Here is a 12652-nt window from a genome sequence, read left to right as displayed (position 1 = left end):
CCAGATCTCCCCCTCTGTTCACACGTGGCATGCAATGACCTCAGAGGGAGAGGCGTCGCACCCACCATTTTGTTTTGTTTTTCTTGAAGAAGATGTGCAGGAGTGCTCATGCACAAAAGGTAAGTTGTTGTTTTTCCTGCTCCACCCCACCCCACCCCCGATGGGCACAGTGCTGCTGAGGAGCTCTGCGCCCTGTGCGTGAGTCCTGGCTCCTTGCGAGGAACCGTGACAAACCATGACGCCCGCACACACATTCCGCGGTCTCGGGCTCAGTCCGAGACCGCGGAAAAAGTGGACCTAAAGTGTAGTTCGAGATCCCGGGATCCCCTGTGCGTCATGTGGAGGCTCAGGGATGATCCCAGGGATCACCCTGGGATTTTGCCCCGTCTAGCTAAGGCCAAAGAGTTATGTGGTTGATAGATAAGACCTAGCCATCAAATGTCTCATGTTAATGATGATGATATAGCTTTTTACTGTTTGAAAAATTCAGCCTCAGGTTTTCCATATGTCTAATTGGAAGTTTACTATGCAACCTTTGCATTATCTTGCATCACATACCTTCGAATGGAATTGAGTGTGTGGATCATCATATACAAGCACTGGATTACATTTGTTACACTTGTCTTTTTCATTGCATGTTTTGACACTTCTGCCCTTGTTCTTGGCCGGGATGTCATAATGTGGCGGCAATCCACATAAGTTCACTTACCATGCAAATACTGTTTCCACTATCATCTGCCTGGCAATTTCACCAATTTGGTACCACTACAATAAAAATAATCACACACAGCACCTTATAACCATATTTCCACGTTTTGTATTGTTTGATTATTGCAGGATAATTCTGTGTTCATGACCATTAATAATCTTCTTCAGCATTTTCTAGCCAATGTACAATGTGAAGCTATAAGTTGGGCACCTAGCAATAGCAAACAGAAGGCCGTGTGCAGTTACTCCCTCTTTTTCTCCTTAATGGATTTTCTGCTCTAAGGGAAAAGACTGAAGAAGTGGCGGGAAAACACAGATGGGTTAAGGGTGGAAGATAACAGCATCTGGACCCCTGTAAACATCCATGAATGACTCGGGGTGATGGCATCACACCCTTAGCTAATTACGCAGAATGCAGCTGATATTTGACCTCAGATATACTGTAACTTTGCCAACCCTGATGGACCCATCAGACGTAATTGGGCATTTCTTCAAAAATACTTCTGAGAACCACCTCATTGTTAAGATAAACTGGGCAGCCAATCAGCTGGAAGTCTTTTTCACTTCATTGTCTTGGATCATGTTTCCATTTCAGATGATTATTTTTTTTTATGGAGAAGATTGATGGGTAATAGTCATTTGGAAAATTGCCACCAAAGCAAAAGTGGGACCTCTCTTAAGTTATTACTAAGACCTGGGAAGCACATGGCTGGGTTTTTAGAAAGAAGGGCAGTAATTTTTAGCATCAGCTCTGCATATTCAAATAGTTCTGCCTGACAAAACCAGCAAGGAATGTTCTGTGAGCTTCAGAGAGGAGATTGATGTGATGCTTTAAATGTGGGCAAGACTTGCAGGGGAAGTATGAGTTGTTGGACTGAAAAAGCTGTACTCTCAGAAAACATAAAAAAAATGGAAGCTGATTTTCACTCTCTCATATCTGTGTGTTTGTGCATGCATTGCTAGTGTGGCCCATTAGTTAAGGAGCTGCAAATTTCACGGTGCAAAACAAAAAAATAATGTGATCATTGTGGCTTTTCCTCTAAAGAGGCTAGCTATGCCATCTCAGTTCATGAGTGGGACCCTGAGCTTCTGCATTATAGCATCACTGTTTGCACCCTAGTGGGGGGGGGGAAGCTAAGGAGTGTTGAGATGAGAGAGGAGGAGGATTTTGTGAGCAGAAGTGTGGGTAATTAGGTGGGATGTGGCAGAATTGGGAGGAGGGCAGAGGAATAATGAGAAAACCACCCCACACCATTCAACATCCTGGCTTTTTCTTGGGATATAACAAAGGACTGAAAGGGCCAGTTTGCCAGACATGACAGCCCACCGTGGGTTATTTAACTACCAGTGAAGCTGCAGCATATGAAGCCATAATTTTTAATATGCAACCCCCCACTCAGGTTGTGTTGTGAGAACCCATCAAACATGGGTTATGCAAGGATTAAACAACCCTCATATAACCCATGGTATGTTTTAGGGTTATGTGAGGGTTGTTTAACCCTTGTGTAACCCATGTTTAATGAGTTCACAGAACACAACAATCCCTGAGTGGGGCTTGCATATTCAAATTGGCACCCATGGGCACTGCACCTTGTTGTGGATTAGACGAGCTAACACACAACAAGCCATGGCATGTCATCTGAACCCAGTCATTTGAGTATTGCAACTGTACTGAAGTTTGGATGAGTTCTGTATGGATTCTCCTCAAGGTTAAGGCCATACGGATGAAGAATTCTGTGTCTTGATCCAGAGGTTTTCCTTTCTGTCAAGCATGTCAGTGTCCAATCGTTCTTCAATTGGAAGTCTGAGAGACTATTCACAGGTGAGTTAAAATGTCTTGCATCAGGCTGCTCTAGTTTGTTATTGAGAATTGCAGATTTGTGGTTACAGAATCTTGTTCTTTGGTCTGCTGTAGCTTTTCCTACATATTGCATAAGAGACATTCATTCGTTTATTTTTTACATTCAATGAAATAAATCACATTCATGGTAGTGCATATTACTGATTCTCTAATACAATACGTTTTGTTAGTAGGTGCACTTGAAAGTAACTACAGATAATGCCATGGGCTGTTTTACATTGGTGTGATGCTGGGTTGCAAATATCTTATTTAAGTGCTGCTTTAACTAATAATTTATGTAAATTGGGTGGTTTTCTGAACAGGCTGCATGGTGGAAAATTAATGGTGTCTGTTAAATTAGAACAATAGGTGCCATGAAGCTGCCCATTAACGGCACTTGGACAGTGCCATGAAGCTGCCCATCAATGGCACTTGGACAGCAGACTCAACAGGCACACACATCACCTAGGCCCAGTATCTCTCCTGCCCCATCATGAGATGTATTGTATTTCTGTTTAAATTATAGTAATTTCTAAATCTGAATTTACACACATAAATCAGATTTTTATGAATTTTATGAATTTTGGGGGGCTTTTTGGGGCAATGCAGTTCCTTTTTTTGGCAATGTGTAAGTGGCCCTTCTAACTCCTACCCCTGCTTAATCAGGGGGCTCTCTTCACAGCACCAGGTTGGTGCCACCTCCCTCTCCAAGGTCAGTGCCGTGTAATCCCAACAATGAGGAGGGAGCATGGGGTTTGAGGGTGGCCATCCGGGTCCCGAAGTGTCCCCCCATCCTCTTCCTAATTGAAGGTGACCAATTGCTGACTGCCTCCCACCAGGCTCCACCCCCTGGGTTGGCCGCAGAATGACATCACATGATGGAAGCATGTGTTGATGTTGCTCCCTTTGAAAAAGTCCAGGTAAATCCCCAACTTTTTCAAATCAGAGCATCACAGCGAAGCCCCACGGTGGCTGTGAAGCTGCGCCTGCATTGTCTAACCGAAGGGGCACAGATCAACAGCCACCGTGGGGCTTTCCCCACATGTAGACAGCCTCCTGCTGACTACAATGTATCGCATCTCTATCTGTTCCTTAAGAAGCTCACAGTCATCCTGTTGTTAGAATCACAACAACCTACGATGCAGGTTAGGCCAAGAATTGGCCAAAACTATCCAGTGGGCATCCAAGCGGAACTGAGATTGGAATCGCATTTCTTTCACTAGCTTTCAAACAGACTTTCAGTGAGATGATATATTGCACCAGCTATACTTCATCTCAGCCCCATTTTTTTTTCCACTTTTCTTTTCCCACTTCCCTTGTCTGAAAGTTTCTGGCAGGCTCACTCGCTCTTGCTCTTTGTGTACCTTTGGAGAAAGTCTCTCATGAAATTCTCCCAAGGTTATTTTCACATGAAGCCCATTAGAAACCATTGAGTCTTAAATTTGTTTTCTGTCCTCAGCACCAAAGCCTGGGGTACATTTTTCATCAGCGTTGTCTCTGTTCCACCTTGCCTGTCTTTAGAATTTGTTTTTTGTTTTCACATTGGAAATGACTGTGAACACAATTTCTCTCGTGCTGTGTTTTTGCTGGGATTCAGTATCCAAGTGTGTAATCTACTAAGCACCTTGTACTTATGGCAAGTCCACTACTTTTACATACTGTTACGAGTTTCCCAGTTCTATGGGGAGTGAGAAGTTTCAGAGGTCCAGGACTTCTAGTATTGTTAACCGCCTTGGGTGCCATTTCCTGGTGGAAAAGTAGGGAATAGATAAATAAAAAAGCCAAACCCAAGGAGGGTGTGTGCGTGGATCAATTTGTGGATCTGGATAATACAGACTCAAATCAGGACTGTAGAGTTGATAATGACACGTGAGAGCTCTGTAACAAAAGGAGGACTTGGAATACAGAATTATTCCTCTTCTTTCTGCTGTGAAAAAAATGGATCTATTTGTGGCTTTCCACAGAATTATGCCCAAGGAAATTTGCCAAAATTCAAAATAGAGTAAATACAACACATATAGAGAGAAATAACAAACGTTATGAGCAATTCAATAACTACACTCAAGTGCTTAAACTGACATTTTAATAGCAGCATCCCACAGTCCCAACAGCCTCCTGTCACAATCTGCAGGGTGCTTCTTCATTCTCCAAGAGGCCTTGATGATAGCAAAGTGATGGAGCAGCCGCTGGCCAAGTGGCTGTAGCAGAGGAGCTTCTCATGTACTCTTAAGAGATCTCAATGTACATTCATAGTACTTTCAGCCTCTTTCATGTGTACATCTGCTTGGTGGCCAAGTAGTGTAGGGCTTGGCTAGATGATGCCCTGTATTGCATGCCCTTGACCTGTGGTACTTTTGTTCAAGTTCATCACTGGATATTTTAATTCCCCCGGGGGAGGGGGAATAATTTGAATGGCAATCCTTAGAGGATATGTTACCATGATCTGTTCTGTTTGCAAGCTGCATATGTATTAACTGGCAAAACACAGGGATAGGACAGCAGTAGATGGGTTTATATTTGCCTTCTTAGCAGGCGGATTTTGTGTATGTATTTTTATTTAGCCCTGTGTTCCTTTTCAGATTCCCTACAATAAAGACTTCTTAAATACAATAACATTCTGCCCATGCCTTGCTCTGTAATTTCTACCCAGGAAGACTGCTGTTGCGTCAAAGCAACTGGATTAAGTGGCAGTGTGTTTTGGGGAGAAAAAGACTAGGAGAGATTGGCCAAACCAGTAACTCGAGTGATGCTCTTTCAACAACAGGGATATTTATTCCTGATTTGTTTTTTGGGATTCCTGTTACTCAGATGTGAAGAAATACCACAAGCTTTGATGGAAGCTGGAATTGGATGTAGAACTGAGTAGCTACAGGGGTAGGCATAGTCAGTACCTGACAAGTAGCCCTGGTGTTGTTCCTCCTCCTCTTCACCAATGTGACTTGCTTGCTCACCTGCCTGTTGAATTGGTCCAGATAATGGTGGTGGTGGTGAGGAAGAGGAGGAGGAGCAGAAGATGCCTCTGCCCACTTGTCCCCTGGTTTTTTGCCTGTGAAACAAGCAAGCAAGCAGTAGCAAGGAGGAGAAGGAGGCTGGAGAGCAACAGCGGTTGGTGACGAGAAGGTAGGCTTACTGAGGAAAGGGGACCATTGAGAGGGTGCTCTGCTCAAGGGCCCTCGGAAACCTGGGATCAGCATTGACATGTTTCAGAAAACAGATGTCGGGCTTTTGTGTGGAGAAATGAAATCAAATGTGCATGGTGACACCTCAAAAGCCAACTCTGGAAATGTGGGGGGGAATCCATGTTGGGGAGGGGGATGGTGATTTCAGCTATGGAAATATCTAGTCGGAATTTCAACGATGTCTACTACCACCACTTTTATGATACAAGGTTTTGAAATATTTTCTTTCCTCACAATAGGTAGGGAAAATAAATATATAATATTGCCAAGTGTTTTAGGTATCCTAAACATACAAACAAACAAAATGTGTATTACTGGGCCATAATTGCCCACTTTCACATGTCGACACTGCTTTTAACATAAGTTCAAAAGAGAACTAAAGTGTCAGTGCGTACCTGGGCAAAAGCCCTTTGCTATAGTCCCACATTGAGTTCCTCTGATGAGGAGAATTTTTAATTTTTTGCTCAGCTTCTGTCTGTAACCATGTCAGCAGAATGTGGGAAAGGAAATAAGCTGATAGGACATAAATATCTTACGCTCTGGAAGCAGGCACCTGCTCCAGCAGAAGGAAAAGAGAGAAGAGATTCACAGAGCTGTTAGAATTTCAGGTCAGATGGAGCTCATTAGAAGTCAGTTGCTGAAATATCCCAATGGATTAAATTCTCCTCCAGGGAACAGTTAGTGCTTTAGAAGACAGGCATGTGGAGGGGCGGCTATTTTGGACCTTGGCTACACAGAAGATGAACTGCCAGGTCTGCAAACAGATACAGGAAACCCCTTAGTAATCATGTTGACCCGCCTCTCACAGCAAGGGAATGCCAGGTACATTTGCAAAACTGTGTAAATGGCTGACACACACACATACCTTTCAGACATGAGCAAGGTCCACTTCACATGTTGCTGGAAGCACATTCTAAAAAATAAAATAAAATAATCCCAGGGCAACCATAACAGCTCAGCTTTATGCAATTACAGCCAAACAGCAAGCTTGTAAAAACAGATGGGACTTATTCGAAAATGCATGGCAAATGGTCCACCAGTAGGTGGTTTTAAAGTGTTTAAAATAGGTCCGGCCCCTGATGGAAGAAGTTTAATTACATGAGTTTTGATGGTTTGGTTTTAAATATGCATACATTTAAATATGCATATAGGGGGAAACCCCATTTATTCTCAGATTATGCATACACATTTCAGGTATCATTGTACTGGCAGCCCAAGACATGCGGCCGATCTACACCAAGCAGGATATAACATTTTTAAAACGGTATAAAAACTGTATATGTAATGTGTCCTGGGCCTGAACAGTTGTCATAACCATTATAAACCATTATAAGCAGTAGTGTAGATCCTGCCATGTTGCTACCTGAAGAGAAGCCCAAATGTCCCCTGTCCCCTCATTGCACTCCAAGCTACAGCAAACATTTAAAAAATCTGTGGCTGCACCATCCCACCTCTAATTCATGTTTTCATCTATGCCCCACTGAGGGTGCCATCTGAAGCCATTACTTCACCCTATTGCTGGCCTTATTGGAAGAGGCATCTCCTCCTATGTCTGAGAGAGCAAATGTTTCTCCGAAGATGGTGCCTGCAAAGTTTAAGTCCTTGTACTACCAATAATTACGTAATCCTTTGCACCTTTTAAATCAAATGTTTCCAACAGATTAATCTCACTGACAAATGCCTACATTGTGGCTTACAATCCTAAAAACCCACAGCAAGTAGAAGATAACTCTTTGGGTTAACAGCTGATGAAAATAAAATATTAAAAACATTGAGCCAGCAGTAAAATTAGTAACAATAGGAACAGGTTAGCAGAAGAGGAAGGGCTTAGCCTGGCATCTAAATGTGCATAATGAAAATGCCAGATTGATCTCCCTGGGAAGGGTGGTCCACCAACAGGGGGCCACTGCAGAGAAGACTCTTTCTCTGGTAGCCACCCACTGCAAGATTGCAGACAGTGGCACCCAAAGAAATGCCTCTGGTGATTATCTTCACAGCCAGGCTGGGAGGTAAGGGAGAAGGTGTTCCTCCAGGTAGACTGGTCCTAAGCTATTCAGAGCTTTAAAGTTCAGCATCAACACTTTGAATCAGGCCCAGAAAATGATCTGCAACCAGTGTAGTTGATGCAGCACTAGAGAAATACGTTCCAAATGGCCAATCCCAGTAAGTAGCCTTGCTGCTCTATTCTGCACTAACTGAAATTTCCAGGCCATCTTCAGAGGCAGCCCCATGTATAACACATTGTAATAATCCAGGCTGGAGGTTAGCAGTGTAAGGATAATGTAGACAGGCAATCTCTGTCCACCTCAAACCATCATCCTCAAGAGGAATCTTGAGTTAAGTTAACCACGGGGTCATCCCATGAAGCTGTTTGGTGGGAGGTTCAGGACAGATAAAGGAACTATGTCAATCTCTGGAATTCACTATCACAAGATGTAGTGATGGCCACTAATTTGGATGGTTTTAAAAGGGGGTTGGACAAATTCCTAGAGGAGAAGGTTATCAATGGCTACTAGTCCTGATGGCTAAGTGCAACCTCCAGTATCAGAGACACTAAGCCTATAAACACCAGTTGCTGGGGAACATGGGGGGAGGGTGCTATTGCTTGTGGGTTCCTAGTCAACAGTTGGCTGTCCACTGTGTGAACAGAGTGCTGGACTAGATGGACCCTTGGTCTGATCCAGCAGGGCTCTTCTTATGTTTTTATGTTCTCCAAGATGCCAGACACAGAGCTGAGCCACCAAGAGGACGTTCTTAGTTACTTTCTTGGTCCTAAGATGGATATGATCCAGAATAGCTCTCATAATACCTCTTACTGGACCAACTGAGAAAATGGTTTTCAACAAGTAGGCACTTTACAGCGTGAGTCTCCAATCTTGTACACAATTGAGTCGCTTACATCACATTGAAATCAATGCAATTGAAGAAACCTGAGTTTAGGATTATAGCCTACAACTTCAGCATGATACATACTTATCAGGGGGGAAAGGCACATTTGATTAAAACTGAGCTGCTTTCAGAAGAGACACTCAACTTACTTTCTCCCATTCTCCACTTTTCCCCCACTCTTAGAAATAACACAAACCATGATCTAGGAAAAGAAAGTACTGCTTTCACATACTAACACATACTCATCTGCACAGCTGTGACACCAAAGTGATAAAAAATAATAATACAAAGAACATTCTGTTCAGAGGTGTTCTCAACCCAATTCCCTCTCTTCTCACAGCCAGCAAAAATAACCCAATGTTGTGAGGAGACTGCACCTTGGTCATTATAAATTGAGAAATAGATTAACAGAATGATTTGTGGTGCTTTCTTCCCGACCCAAATGCAATTCCTGAGGAGGAAGTGAGACTGACCGCAGAAGGGTTGGCCATCATGGTAGATATATGTTGAATACTGTCAACTTCAGTTGCGGAAAAGGAGGAAGGCATTGTTAAGCAAGCCAATGCTAAAATATCCCTGAGAAGATGACACTTTCATTTTGCTGGCAGCATTTCAGAGAGTCTGAAATTTATTCTTATCCCAGAGTATTTATTTATTTATTAAATGCATTTCTATACCACCCAATGGCTGAAGCTCTCTCACCATGATTCTCCATGTTATCCCTTCTCCCCACTCCCACCATTCTTTCCCACTTCTTACTATTACTATTATATTTATATACCAGCTTTCCTCCAAGGAGCCCAAGGTGTACAACACATCCCCCTCCTATATTTTACACTCACATCAACCCTGTGAGGTACGTTAGGCTGAGAGTCAGAGACTGGTCCAAAGTCACCCAGTGAGATTCATGGCTGAGTGGGGACTAGAACCTGGGTCACCTTAGTCCCAGTCCAATACTCTAATCGCTACTTGCTCCCTTACTTCTAGCAACTGCTTCCAAGCTGCATGTGGACCTTAGCCAACTTCTGTGTGACTCCCAGCTGACTGGCACTGGAAAAAGATAAGGTGTGTTGCCCCACCCACTCCCCAGCTGAGTGGAACTCTTTGTCTGCACTCTCCCCCCCTCTCTTTCTCATATACACACTCTCTCACACACATATGAATGAGATAGAGGGGGGGAGAAGGTGAATGGGGAGACCCACCACCCACATCCAGCCCCACCCAATGACAAATGCCTTCTTCAGGAGCCAAGCCCTGCTTTGAGGAAACATTTCTTGCTTTGGGTGTGAGAAGTCCTGAGTTGAGTTCTCAGATAAGGCCATGCAAGGGTCCCATCTTTATGGCAGAGCCCTAGCTCAGTGGTAAGGCTCATGCAGAAGGTCCCTGGCATCTTCAATTAAAAGAGGATCAGGTAGCAGGTGATTTGAAAGGCCTCCTGGAGAGTCCAGTAGATGATACTGGTCTAGATGAACAAATATTCTGAACTGCTTCCTATGTAAGGCAGCTTCCTATATACCTGAAGGAACACTGTTATCCTCCAAATAAACTTGACTATCTGCTGCACACTCTGAGTTTGTTTACACGTGCATGTTCAAGTGATAACTTGAAAGTGATCACAGCCAGAACTATCACAGATAGAAATTTCATTTCCCCTCAAATGCAAGGCCTTTCAGTGGAGTCAATTCACACATTCAGCTTTCAGTTGGGAAGTGTTAAAAGAAAATAAGTGATATTCCAAGTTGCTTTTGGTAGGGACATTGCAAACATTATAGCCCCCTATGAAGGCTGCTGGAATTTGTTTTCCATGGCAGCAAGTTCACGCAGATCCCATTATTTTTGAAACAACTAATTACGTGGAACAATTGCATGGAATTGCCTTGAAGAAATACTGTTCCACAAACTATTCACACATCTATGTAAAACTATCTAGTGTCTCCAGGTGTTTTGGACTACAAATCCCAGCATTCCTGACCATAGAACCACAAGAGTTGGAAGGGGCCATTTAGGCCATCAAGTTCATCCCCCTGCTCAGATCAGGAATCCAGTTTAAAGCCTCCGGGACAAGTGGCTGTCCAGTCTTTCCTTGAATACCTCCGCCGACCAAGAGCCCACCTCCTCCCTCGGCAGTTGGTTCCATTGTCTGGCTGCTCTGATCATTACTGTTGAGGCCTAGTTTCTGTACTGCAGTGGACCTCATAGTTTAGAGTCAGAATTTGATCAGAAGTGGTCTAGAAGAATATGGGTCTGTTCAGCCTCTGCAATGTCAGAATCTGTGTGAGTTTAACTCTGTCAGCATTCTCAGAGGAAAGCAGTGGGGAGTTAACCAACTCCTGGTCCAGCTGCTTGTTTGGCCTTGACAAAAAGTGAGAACCTGTCAGAAGAGAGATGGAGTTTTAGAGGTGTCATGCAGGTTGAAAGATCTACTCTGGAGGCAGAACAGAGACCCCCCTGTTTGAGCAGGGGCCTTGCTGATAGGCCTAAGTAGTGTAGTAGAATGTCTAAGATGGGAATTGTAGTAGAGTTTCTGGGATGTTGCAAAAAGCATGAGAAGGTGCCTCTTGCTGCAAGCAAGCAAAAATGTGTGTTATCTATAGCAACCAAGGTCAGAATAGCCTTCGGCCTTAGCTAGACCTACCTTTTGTTCCGCGATGGAGGAGGGAAGATCTCGCATTGTAAATTAACGCGAGACCCCTCCTCCATTTACACGTGAGGCGTGACAACCTCAGGAAGAGAGGTGTCACGCCCGCCATTTTAAAATATTTTTAAAGAAGATGGAGCTCACGAATGCTCGTGCGCTGAAGGTAAGGGGTTTTAAAATTTTAATTTAGGGCGTTACTAGACGGGGCTGTAGCGCGCGTTACCTACCGTAGTTGTGTCGACAGATCCAGATGACGTTCACCAGGATCCGTCGTCATCCTGTGGTGAAGCCTCCTTATCCCGTCTTTTTAAAAGTGAGTTTAAGCGCGCCTTTTCCTGCCGGCCCGCACTAATTCGGAGTCGGGAGGTGGAGCTGTGGGAGGATGTGAGGTCACTGCGGTCAGCACTGGTCAGGAAAAGGCGTGCTAAGGGGAGTGGCCAGCGGCTTCGGTGAAGCCACCTCCACCATTTGCACCCAGCCCGCAGCTGGGGCAGCGAAGCTGAGCGGCTTTTTTTTTTATTCCAACAGTGACAGTTTGCGCACGAACGGAGGACCGGAAAAGTGGCTGGTGAGCTGCTGGGGGGGTGTGGGGGATGGGTGGGGGATGTGCGCCTGTTTTTTCTATTTCATCCTCTGCGTGAGTCACTTTTCGGAAAGGCGGGCATCCAACTGTCATGGGAAGTTGGTGACTCCTCGCGGTGGGCAGAAACAGCGGCCGCATAATGGCGGTGCTTTACGCTGCGCGGAAGATTAAAGGCCAGCGGGGACTGAGGGGGACGGTACAGGCATGAAGGGCTGTATGCCTGTTGGTGTGGGTACGCGGCTGGAAGAGGGCAACAAGCGAGGGCTGCTGCCATGCCTACGCCCAGATGTGGGTTGGCTCCGTGGGATGGGGGGAGGGCACAGAGGCGGTCATTGCCACCGACACTCAGAGGCATGATGGGAGATGTAGGCACAGAGTGCCCATGCAGACGACTGACCTCGGGTCACATTACACCTGCCACGACCCCCATCAGGAAGTGACAGCATCAATGTTGACCCTCAACAGCGGCACTCGCTAGCCGCGCCCCCTGTGAGCCATCCACCAATGCCAACTGGCTCCCCTCTGCCCAGCCTGAGGGGGGTGGTATGCAGCAGCAGCAGCAGCACTTCAGCTGCCACTGCCGCCGCGGCCACGGCAGTGGCAGCTGAAGTGCTGCTGCTGCATACCACCCCCCCTCAGGTGCCGGCAGTGGCGGCAGTGCTGACGGCTGCGCTAGCGATCTACGCCAATTGCGGTCTTTCGGACTTGCGCAAACCGTGCGGCGAGCAAAAAAACCCCCACGGAAATCAGGCCGGTGTGGCTGCCAACCCGTGCTCGAGGCGCCAGCAGCACAACCAGCGCAAACTTCCGCAACC

Source organism: Elgaria multicarinata, chromosome 3 (genome assembly GCF_023053635.1).
Source record: "Elgaria multicarinata webbii isolate HBS135686 ecotype San Diego chromosome 3, rElgMul1.1.pri, whole genome shotgun sequence".
Lineage (NCBI taxonomy): Eukaryota > Metazoa > Chordata > Lepidosauria > Squamata > Anguidae > Elgaria > Elgaria multicarinata.
This window is presented reverse-complemented; position numbering follows the sequence as displayed.